This window comes from Rhinoderma darwinii, chromosome 2 (assembly GCF_050947455.1).
Source record: "Rhinoderma darwinii isolate aRhiDar2 chromosome 2, aRhiDar2.hap1, whole genome shotgun sequence".
In the NCBI taxonomy this organism is placed as follows: Eukaryota; Metazoa; Chordata; class Amphibia; order Anura; family Rhinodermatidae; genus Rhinoderma; species Rhinoderma darwinii.
Window position 1 is genome coordinate 478,015,783 of NC_134688.1, and position 12,580 is coordinate 478,028,362.

Consider the following 12,580-nt stretch of genomic DNA (forward strand, 5'->3'; position numbering starts at 1 on the left):
ATCAACTAATCAAAATGATTGCGTTTTTGGTGCTGACCTTGTATTTGGGCTCTTGTTGAGTGATCTGGGATTTGTGAAAGATGGATAATAACCTGTATGGGGACTGTAATGGCAGCTATTGAGGTGGGTCGTGCAGACATAAGTTCTAACCAGTCTTAGGCCTTGTTCACACAGTGCAGATTTTGCATGTATTTTTCATTCCAAAACCAGGAACAGAAGAAATGTATAAAGGTAGGCCTAGGTCTGCTCTGCTGGATTTAATGTCGGTTTGGGCTTAAAAAAAACAAAAAAAAAAACAAGCAAAATCTGCATTGTGTGAACAAGACCTTAAAGGGTACCTATAAGTTTGACTAACTTCTGACATGTCAGAAGTTTTGATTGGTGGGGGTCCGAGCACTGAGACCCCCACCGATCGCTAAAACGAAGCAGCTGAAGGTCTCGTGTGAGCGCTGAGCCGCTTCGTGTCTGTTCGGCTTTTTCCAGAAATCGATGTATCGGAGGACGGACTTAATAGAAAGTCTATGAGCCCGTACTCCGATACATCGGATTTCCGGAGAAAGCAGAACAGACACGAAGCGGCCGAGCGCTCACACGAGACCTTCTTCAGCTTCATTTCAGCGATTGGTGGGGGTCTCTGTGCTCGGACCCCACCAATCAAAAATTCTGACGTGTCTGAACTTAGTCAAACATTTAGTTACCCTTTAAGGTGGTTTTATGTGGGCAGATATTGCGAGTGTTTAATGAGTGTCGATCGATAATACAGCTTGTTGATCGGCGCTCGTTTGCTCTATTCACATGGAGCAATTATCGTTAGTATGGAGATTCTCATTGGCCCGTGGAAAAGGTCCTTTAGCTACACTGTTAAATCTATTGTTCCCTGTTATCAGTCTTTTCAGGCTGGAGGGGGTGATGATTGCAGTGACCGGTAGTGCAGAAAACTCCCCGACCACTGCTTTGTCATGTGACTGACATCGGCCGCTCCTCTTAACGCCCATGACGTAATAGTACATAAAGAGGCTTTGGTAATTGGGGTCTCCTATGACTTTCACATCAAGGTGATACTGCGGGCACTACTATTGTGCCAATGCGATCGCTGGCAGGGGCACGACTAATACACATCTGCACTCTCACTACAGCGGCCGGGACCAGGGAGAACTCTGATCCCGGCAATTAAAGGGGTGTTCCCACAATGGACATTCATCACCTGTCCACAGGATAAGTGTCTGATCACTGGGGTTCCCACGATCGCTAGTTCCTGCTGCAATCGTGCAGTGGGGAGGACTTTGAATGGAGCGGTGGTGGAGCGTGCGTGCGTGCTGTCGCTCCATTCAAAGTCAATGAGACAGCGGAGTACAGCGCTCAGATCCTACCGTCAGTCCCATAGACATTGAATGGAGCAGCGGGGCGCGCGCGCGCGCGCGTGACCTCTGCTTCAGTCAGGCTCCTTTTCACTGCGATTGTGCAGTGACGGGGAACGGGGAGGTCAGGTGATCAGCGGCGCCCCCCAGCGTTCAGACACTCCTATCTCATGGATAGGGGATTAATGTCCATAATGCTATTACCCCTTTAACCTATAGAGTGCCACAATGAAATATGAGCGAGGGGATGTTCTAATAGTGGCCCCCTCTTGTAGCTGTGATCGCCGGGCAGGCTGGTGTAATGATGGAGACAGATAAAGGTCCCCAGGTGTAGCAGTGCATTATACCAGTATATTTAATATTACTAAGAAATAGAATCTATTTAGTCCCTTTAGGGGAGAAGAAATAAAAAAAAACGTAGTGTAATACCAATTTTTCCCTCTTTTTCGACGAACCATAGAAAAAATATCAAGTAGCTTTGCAAACAGTCTTGTTATAGAAATGTACTGTTTTGTGCGCGCAGCTCCCCTGCAGACCAATGTGCAGCAGGTTTATTCAGTTGCTGCAGCTCCAGGGTTGTAGACAAACCCCGTGTTCAGTCTGATTCTGTAGTTTGTATTTCCACCCTTTGATCGCCACCTGCGCTATGTAGAGACTTGTGTAGTCCGAGCAAGTCTATTAATCATGTGCAGCAGATCTCAGGGCAATTCAGAATTTTCCGCAAGAAACACCTCCATTGTGCCGCTGTGTCAGTGTGAGAGGGAGGAGGGAGAGACGGGCTAGAGCAATGATAGAAGGGAAAGTGCAGCTTCACAGGGAACACCCACTGAGCTCTGAACCCGCAGCGGATCAGTGATCTACAGAACCGATAAAGGCCTAGATCTGCTCACAGCTGAGGATTTGGTACAATTGATTCCGATCAAGGAAATTCTGTGTGAGGTTAGGCAGCGGGGACTCCAGACTGAAATATTTGTTTATACGTGGATTTCCCATGTGTATGGACAAGGTAATAGGGGGTTTGCCGTGTGACAGCGCCCCTTCTGACGGTCCACATCTAAGGCCCTGTTCAGACAGTTTATTTTGCAGGCGGAAAAATATGGTAGATTTTGACCCGTTTGCAGCGTTTTTCGTGGCGTTTTTCAGCCGTGGACATTGAGCACTGTGGGCAAAAAAAAACAGCGAAAACTGAAGATCGGGCATGTCTGTTCTTTTTTGGGAAAAAACCCTCCGCCGCCTATTAAAATCAATGGGAGGTGTTTTCGGACTGTTTTGGCGCGGTTTCTGCATCAAAAAACGTGCCAAAAAACGCTGTGTGAACGGCCTTAAGAACCAGACGCTGATAGGAGGCCTGTATGTAAACGCTGCAGCAATGTAAATCTTTCCTGCCCTGGACTCCGCTGATAGCGCTTCACTACATGGATACATTGTTGCTTGTGTAGTGTTGATGTATTCCGCCGCGCTGTACAGAGATTGGCACAATTCACATTAGTCACATTGTAACAATCTGCAGCAGAGTGAGCAGGACTCCAAATGTAAACAATGTTTCTGTTCACTGATAACCAGCAGAGATCTTTTAATCCTGGTAGATGCTGGGTTACTGGACATGAATAACCTTTAGGCCCAGTTCACGGTTTTTTGACGTGGAAACTGCGTCGGAATCCGCGCCAAAAAACCCAAACTATCACCTATTGATTTCTATGGGAGGTGGAGGCTTTTTTCCGCGGCGACTTTTAGCCGCTTGGGGTAAAAAAAAAATGGCTTGCTCTTTCTTGCTGCGGTTCTGCCTCTGACCATGGGAGGCAGAGAAACTGTTTTCCGCTACATTGTTTGCCCTCCGCGCCCAAAGGTTGCGGGCGAAAAACGCTGTTAAAAACTGCGTCACAAATGTGCAGAAAATGTAAAATCTGCCTGCAAAAATACTCCGTGTGAACAGGGCCTTAGACGGGATTCACATGGGGCGTGAAAATATAAACCAAAAATCTGCAGCCATAATTCTGCAGCGGTTACATTGACTGATTTTGTGGCGGATTTGCTGTGTAATTGTGTTGCAAAACTTTACATTGTATAAATGTTTATGATGAAATATTCCACATCCAAAATCTGCAGCGCACAGAAAACGCAGGAAAATTTCCTCCACGTAAGTGTTGCAGTATTTTTTTGCCACCCACGGGCCGTGTTCACACAGTGCAGAGTTTGAATGTATTTATTTTTTTTAAGCCAAAACCGGAATTGGATCCAGGAGAGGAGACCTGTAAAGCTGCCGATGGTTGTGGCGTTCTACTGGTCGTTGCCTTCCTGGTTTTGGCTTAAAAAAAATACGTTCAAAATCTGCACGGCGTGAACACGGCCATAGGAATGCATGGTGTCAACTTCTGCAGCTGATTTTTCTGCTACCCAAGTGACGCCACGTGTGAATCCACAGGCTCTGAGTATAAGGCTCTGTGCGCACACAAAATAAAAAACGTCTCAAAATACGGAGCTGGTTCAAGGAGAAATAGCGCCTGATTTTCAGTCGGTTTTTTAACGGCTGTTTTTGGAGCTGTTTTTCTATAGAGTATGAAAAACGGCTGAAGAAGTGACATGCGCTTTTTCGCGGCCGTTTTTTTCCGCCGCCGTTTTGAAAAAACGTCCGCGTAAAAAACGCCTTGTTGGAGCAGAACGCTGTTTTTCCCATTGAAATCAATGGGCAGATGTTTGGAGGCGTTCTGCTGCCGATTTTTCAGCCGTTGTTCGGGACTTCTAGAAAAACGGCTGGAAACACTCCATGTGAACATCCCCTTAGTCCGGGTTCCCACGTAGCGTAAACGCAAAATTTCCACAACAGAGTTCTGTACAGAGCTTCCGCAGCGTTTACAGTAGCAGCAAAGCGGGTGAGATTTAGTAAATCTCATGCCCACGCACTGCGGGAAAAAAAAAAAACGCATCGAAAACATTCATAAATTGACCTGCGGTGCGGCACATCCGTTCACAGCATGTCTGTTTTTGCTGCGTTTTCGTTGCGGTTTTCCCCCGTTGAATTCCAAACATCTGCCCATTGATTGCAATGGGAAAAACGGCGTTCTGTTCCGACGGGCTGTTGGTCGCGCGGCCGTTATGAAAAACGGCTGCGTAACAAATTGACCGCGAAAAAGTGCAGGTCACTAGGGACGTTTTTGGAGCCGTTTTTCATCGACTATTGAAAACCGCTCCAATAATGTCCATAAAAAACGCTGCGAAAACGATGCGAGAAACGCAACATTTCTGGAACCGTTTTTCATTGACTCAATAGAGTGAAACCGCTCCAAAAATGCTGAAAAAAACGGCTGAAAATCAGGAGCGATTGTCCCTTGAAAACCGCTCCGTATTTTCAGCCGTATTTTGTTAAGCATGTGAACATACCCTAAAGCTGCCGGTCCTCCATGTACTCAGCATCGCGCCTCAATGAGACTCCGGATTCCTCCTGGAAGTGATACTTGGGGATTCTACCTCCATATAACGACAGGTCGTACCACATGATACAATTTTATTTTCCTAACCTCAGATCCCGGCCCCCGTTACTTGAGCAGCAGGTTGCAGCATAAAGGGGAGTGTCCTTTTCAAGGGGTGTGACATAAAAGGGCGTGGTTAAAGAGGACCGGTCACCTCCCCTGACACGTGTACGTCAGTAAATACTTGTATTGCCCATGAAGTAATAATTCCGGAGCATTTTTTTCTTTAAATTCTGGGTTGCGCCATTCCTCTGTTATTCCTCCTAAAAATGTAAGAATAAATTAATAACTAGGGGTTACCGGTTGGGGGTGTGTCCCTGCACAGACTGACACTGTCCAATCAGTGCTGACAGTGAATAGGGACACGCCCCTTTGATAAGGGAATGTTAACACCCAGTTTTTTCAATTCATACATTTCTAGGAGGAATAACAGAGGAACAACACATTACATCGTTCTAAATAAATATATTCCGGAATTGTGATTTGAGGAATACAAATATTTACTGAAACAGACCGGAGAGGTGACCGGTCCTCTCATATATATATATTCAGACGTCCTATATTTATATCAAAAGGCAGAACAGACCCCTCAACAAAATCAGACCCCCATATTAATAACAAACCGCCATTTAAATTTCACAGCCCCTAAATATATTCAGACCCCAGACCAGACTATATACTTCTCTTCCTCGCTCCTGGCACTTGTTCACACAGGGCAGATATGCTGCGTAAAAGCACGCACTGTATCCGCCCTGGTCCTCGCAGGGAATTCTGGCCGAACAACTGCACCAAATTTCTGCTGCGGAAAATAGCCCATATCTACCCGTAGTCCTGGCGACGTGTCCCCGTGACAGTTTGTGATTGGCAGCAGCGATCACATGGGATGAAACGTCATCCCAGGAGGCCGGCCCGGACGCAGAAGCAGAGAGTTCTGGGTAAGTATAATCTCTTTTTTTCTGAGTTGCAATTTTTGTGGCAGAATCGCAGCTTTTTTGCCGCAAAAATTGCAGTCGCACCCGCAACAGAAAACCAGCCATTCCGCAGCACAAATGGACATGATACGGATTATGTCGCTGCGTGGGACTGTACCCTTATTGACGCTATCCGGAGTTGATCCGGAGCGAGGAGGGTCGGTATATGGGCAGCTGGCGATCAGATTCGGGCCTCCCGATCACGTCTCTGCCCTACGTTTAACATGTACGTCCATAAACGTGTCTATAGAACTCCATTGCACTGACGGAAGCCAAAACAGTCCTTCTGTCCGCCAGCGCATGGTAAACGTCCCTTTGTCTTTTTCTTCGAAGAATGGAATAGCGCAGTAGACGACACTATTGCAAAAACGTATACTGTGCGGTATATAACATGTTTCCGAAATATTACAATATCACGTCATTTATAAAAAAAAATGGGAAAATTGCTGTTTTTTGGTCACAGATTTCCCCATTATGGAAGAAAAACTGATCAAAAAGTCACATGTACCCCAAACTGGTGCCAAGAAAAACGACAGCTCGCCCCGCAAAAATACAAAGGCCTCGAAGCCCAAGAAAAAGTTATGACTTTTGGAAAAACTTTTTAGAAAAATGGCAGCGACAGCGAGGGGTTAATGGGGTCGTCTCATCTGAACTAATAAATTATTTTTTTAGGACACGTAGACGTCATGGAGGCTGAACTCCTAGGCCGGGGCGACACGGCGACTTTGGTCATTAGTCCGAGTCTTAGTTTAGACTTTTCTTATATAAAGAATTTCATCATAACATTTGTTGATTACTTTTCTGTGTGTGACTTGTTCTAGTGAAAGAGGTTACAATGGCTTTCCGGTTGTTGGGTAACTACAACTCCCAGCATGCACTGACAGCCATAGGAGTTGTAGTTTAGTAACAGCTGGAGAGCCACAGGTTGCAGCGCGATTCTGTATCCGGATTTTTAACTGTTGGCCCTTTAAGAGTAACTCCCCCCCCCATTCATCCTATTTGTTGATCGGCTTGTCAATGAAAAAGCTGTAAACCAAAACACTTCCTCGATTTTGCAACCTAACTACCATCCATTTTCTTCCGTCGTCCTGGTATCCCCGCCTCCTGATTTTATTCTTTTTACTCATTGGATATCAAGAAGGTCAATCAGAAGAGCTGCGTGTCTATTGGCTACTGGCTATAGTCGCAGGGCGGTGATTGGTTGCGGTGCTCGTAGTGCTCTGGATCTCGCTGTTGGCTTCGGGTTTGGTTGACTGGCGGGGTTGTTTCGGGGGTCTGGAGGCCCCACCGGGGACCGGCCCGGGGGGTGAAGACGTGACACGGGAACTGAGGTATGAATACCCGTCCTCCCTGGTGAAGAGGGAGACCCACCGGGACGGACGGTAATCTTGTGATTTACATGGGGGTCTGTGAGGAATGAAGGGGGAGGTGTAGAGTCATGTGACAGTGGGACCCCAAATCCTCAGGAAACAAACTGGTGTGGGGTGATATGACGGGTGTTATTATTATATAGTTATAGGGTGTGGGGTGATATGACGGGTGTTATTATTATATAGTTATAGGGTGTGGGGTGATATGACGGGTGTTATTAGTATATAGTTATAGGGTGTGGGGTGATATGACGGGTGATATTATTATTATATAGTTATAGGGTGTGGGGTGATATGACGGGTGTTATTAGTATATAGTTATAGGGTGTGGGGTGATATGACGGGTGTTATTATTATATAGTTATGGGGTGTGGGGTGATATGACGGGTGTTATTATTATATAGTTATAGGGTGTGGGGTGATATGACGGGTGTTATTATTATATAGTTATGGGGTGTGGGGTGATATGACGGGTGTTATTATTATATAGTTATAGGGTGTGGGATGATATGACGGGTGTTATTATTATATAGTTATGGGGTGTGGGGTGATATGACGGGTGTTATTATTATATAGTTATAGGGTGTGGGGTGATATGACGGGTGTTATTAGTATATAGTTATAGGGTGTGGGGTGATATGACGGGTGTTATTATTATATAGTTATAGGGTGTGGGGTGATATGACGGGTGTTATTATTATATAGTTATAGGGTGTGAGGTGATATGACGGGTGTTATTATTATATAGTTATAGGGTGTGGGGTGATATGACGGGTGTTATTATTATATAGTTATAGGGTGTGGGGTGATGTGACGGGTGTTATTATTATATAGTTATGGGGTGTGGGGTGATATGACGGGTGTTATTATTATTATATAGTTATAGGGTGTGGGGTGATATGACGGGTGTTATTATTATATAGTTATAGGGTGTGAGGTGATATGACGGGTGTTATTATTATTATATAGTTATAGGGTGTGGGGTGATATGACGGGTGTTATTATTATATAGTTATGGGGTGTGGGGTGATATGACGGGTGTTATTATTATATAGTTATAGGGTGTGGGATGATATGACGGGTGTTATTATTATATAGTTATAGGGTGTGGGATGATATGACGGGTGTTATTATTATATAGTTATAGGGTGTGGGGTGATATGACGGGTGTTATTATTATATAGTTATAGGGTGTGAGGTGATATGACGGGTGTTATTATTATATAGTTATGGGGTGTGGGGTGATATGACGGGTGTTATTATTATATAGTTATGGGGTGTGGGGTGATATGACGGGTGTTATTATTATTATATAGTTATAGGGTGTGGGGTGATATGACGGGTGTTATTATTATATAGTTATAGGGTGTGGGGTGATATGACGGGTGTTATTATTATATAGTTATGGGGTGTGGGGTGATATGACGGGTGTTATTATTATTATATAGTTATAGGGTGTGGGGTGATATGACGGGTGTTATTATTATATAGTTATGGGGTGTGGGGTGATATGACGGGTTTTATTATTATATAGTTATAGGGTGTGGGATGATATGACGGGTGTTATTATTATATAGTTATAGGGTGTGGGATGATATGACGGGTGTTATTATTATATAGTTATAGGGTGTGGGGTGATATGACGGGTGTTATTATTATATAGTTATGGGGTGTGGGGTGATATGACGGGTGTTATTATTATTATATAGTTATAGGGTGTGGGGTGATATGACGGGTGTTATTATTATATAGTTATAGGGTGTGGGATGATATGACGGGTGTTATTATTATATAGTTATGGGGTGTGGGGTGATATGACGGGTGTTATTATTATTATATAGTTATAGGGTGTGGGGTGATATGACGGGTGTTATTATTATATAGTTATAGGGTGTGGGGTGATATGACGGGTGTTATTATTATATAGTTATAGGGTGTGAGGTGATATGACGGGTGTTATTATTATATAGTTATGGGGTGTGGGGTGATATGACGGGTGTTATTATTATATAGTTATAGGGTGTGGGGTGATGTGACGGGTGTTGTTATTATTATTATATAGTTATGGGGTGTGGGGTGATATGACGGGTGTTATTATTATATAGTTATAGGGTGTGGGGTGATATGACGGGTGTTATTATTATATAGTTATAGGGTGTGGGGTGATATGACGGGTGTTATTATTATATAGTTATAGGGTGTGGGGTGATATGACGGGTGTTATTATTATATAGTTATAGGGTGTGAGGTGATATGACGGGTGTTATTATTATATAGTTATAGGGTGTGGGATGATATGACGGGTGTTATTATTATATAGTTATAGGGTGTGGGGTGATATGACGGGTGTTATTATTATATAGTTATAGGGTGTGAGGTGATATGACGGGTGTTATTATTATATAGTTATGGGGTGTGGGGTGATATGACGGGTGTTATTATTATATAGTTATAGGGTGTGGGGTGATATGACGGGTGTTATTATTATATAGTTATAGGGTGTGGGGTGATATGACGGGTGTTATTATTATATAGTTATAGGGTGTGGGGTGATGTGACGGGTGTTATTATTATATAGTTATAGGGTGTGGGGTGATGTGACGGGTGTTATTATTATATAGTTATAGGGTGTGGGGTGATATGACGGGTGTTATTATTATATAGTTATAGGGTGTGGGGTGATATGACGGGTGTTATTATTATATAGTTATGGGGTGTGGGGTGATATGACGGGTGTTATTATTATATAGTTATAGGGTGTGGGGTGATATGACGGGTGTTATTATTATATAGTTATAGGGTGTGGGGTGATATGACGGGTGTTATTATTATATAGTTATAGGGTGTGGGATGATATGACGGGTGTTATTATTATATAGTTATGGGGTGTGGGGTGATATGACGGGTGTTATTATTATTATATAGTTATAGGGTGTGGGGTGATATGACGGGTGTTATTATTATATAGTTATAGGGTGTGGGGTGATATGACGGGTGTTATTATTATATAGTTATGGGGTGTGGGGTGATATGACGGGTGTTATTATTATTATATAGTTATAGGGTGTGGGGTGATATGACGGGTGTTATTATTATATAGTTATAGGGTGTGGGGTGATATGACGGGTGTTATTATTATATAGTTATAGGGTGTGGGATGATATGACGGGTGTTATTATTATATAGTTATGGGGTGTGGGGTGATGTGACGGGTGTTATTATTATTATTATATAGTTATAGGGTGTGAGGTGATATGACGGGTGTTATTATTATATAGTTATAGGGTGTGGGGTGATATGACGGGTGTTATTATTATATAGTTATAGGGTGTGGGGTGATATGACGGGTGTTATTATTATATAGTTATAGGGTGTGGGGTGATGTGACGGGTGTTATTATTATATAGTTATGGGGTGTGGGATGATATGACGGGTGTTATTATTATATAGTTATAGGGTGTGGGGTGATATGACGGGTGTTATTATTATATAGTTATAGGGTGTGAGGTGATATGACGGGTGTTATTATTATATAGTTATAGGGTGTGGGGTGATATGACGGGTGTTATTATTATATAGTTATAGGGTGTGGGGTGATATGACGGGTGTTATTATTATATAGTTATAGGGTGTGAGGTGATATGACGGGTGTTATTATTATATAGTTATAGGGTGTGGGGTGATGTGACGGGTGTTGTTATTATTATTATATAGTTATAGGGTGTGGGGTGATATGACGGGTGTTATTATTATATAGTTATAGGGTGTGAGGTGATATGACGGGTGTTATTATTATATAGTTATAGGGTGTGAGGTGATATGACGGGTGTTATTATTATATAGTTATGGGGTGTGGGGTGATATGACGGGTGTTATTATTATATAGTTATAGGGTGTGGGGTGATATGACGGGTGTTATTATTATATAGTTATAGGGTGTGGGGTGATATGACGGGTGTTATTATTATATAGTTATAGGGTGTGAGGTGATATGACGGGTGTTATTATTATATAGTTATAGGGTGTGAGGTGATATGACGGGTGTTATTATTATATAGTTATGGGGTGTGGGGTGATATGACGGGTGTTATTATTATATAGTTATAGGGTGTGGGGTGATGTGACGGGTGTTATTATTATATAGTTATAGGGTGTGAGGTGATATGACGGGTGTTATTATTATATAGTTATGGGGTGTGGGGTGATATGACGGGTGTTATTATTATATAGTTATAGGGTGTGGGATGATATGACGGGTGTTATTATTATATAGTTATGGGGTGTGGGGTGATATGACGGGTGTTATTATTATATAGTTATAGGGTGTGGGATGATATGACGGGTGTTATTATTATATAGTTATGGGGTGTGGGGTGATATGACGGGTGTTATTATTATATAGTTATAGGGTGTGGGGTGATATGACGGGTGTTATTATTATATAGTTATGGGGTGTGGGGTGATATGACGGGTGTTATTATTATATAGTTATAGGGTGTGGGATGATATGACGGGTGTTATTATTATATAGTTATAGGGTGTGAGGTGATATGACGGGTGTTATTATTATATAGTTATGGGGTGTGGGGTGATATGACGGGTGTTATTATTATATAGTTATAGGGTGTGGGATGATATGACGGGTGTTATTATTATATAGTTATGGGGTGTGGGGTGATGTGACGGGTGTTATTATTATTATTATATAGTTATAGGGTGTGAGGTGATATGACGGGTGTTATTATTATATAGTTATAGGGTGTGGGGTGATATGACGGGTGTTATTATTATATAGTTATAGGGTGTGGGGTGATATGACGGGTGTTATTATTATATAGTTATGGGGTGTGGGGTGATATGACGGGTGTTATTATTATATAGTTATAGGGTGTGGGGTGATATGACGGGTGTTATTATTATATAGTTATAGGGTGTGGGGTGATATGACGGGTGTTATTATTATATAGTTATAGGGTGTGAGGTGATATGACGGGTGTTATTATTATATAGTTATAGGGTGTGAGGTGATATGACGGGTGTTATTATTATATAGTTATGGGGTGTGGGGTGATATGACGGGTGTTATTATTATATAGTTATAGGGTGTGGGGTGATGTGACGGGTGTTATTATTATATAGTTATAGGGTGTGGGGTGATGTGACGGGTGTTATTATTATATAGTTATAGGGTGTGGGGTGATATGACGGGTGTTATTATTATATAGTTATGGGGTGTGGGGTGATATGACGGGTTTTATTATTATATAGTTATGGGGTGTGGGGTGATATGACGGGTGTTATTATTATATAGTTATGGGGTGTGGGGTGATATGACGGGTGTTATTATTATATAGTTATAGGGTGTGGGGTGATGTGACGGGTGTTATTATTATATAGTTATAGGGTGTGGGGTG

The 12,580-nt window shown here is 42.6% G+C and overlaps 1 protein-coding gene across 3 annotated transcripts in view; it reads left to right on the forward strand.

The window, feature by feature from the left end:
* The first annotated feature begins 6,997 nt into the window (after positions 1 to 6,997).
* USF3 (upstream transcription factor family member 3) overlaps positions 6,998 to 12,580 on the forward strand; it is a 28,460-nt gene continuing 22,877 nt past the window's right edge. For 2 of the 3 annotated variants that reach the window (XM_075854695.1, XM_075854694.1), the window contains exon 1: positions 6,998 to 7,127. The gene's annotated coding sequence lies outside the window, so the exon portion shown is untranslated. Of the gene's footprint in view, positions 7,179 to 12,580 lie in introns of all 3 variants that reach the window. The other variant, XM_075854696.1, reaches the window with a different exon arrangement.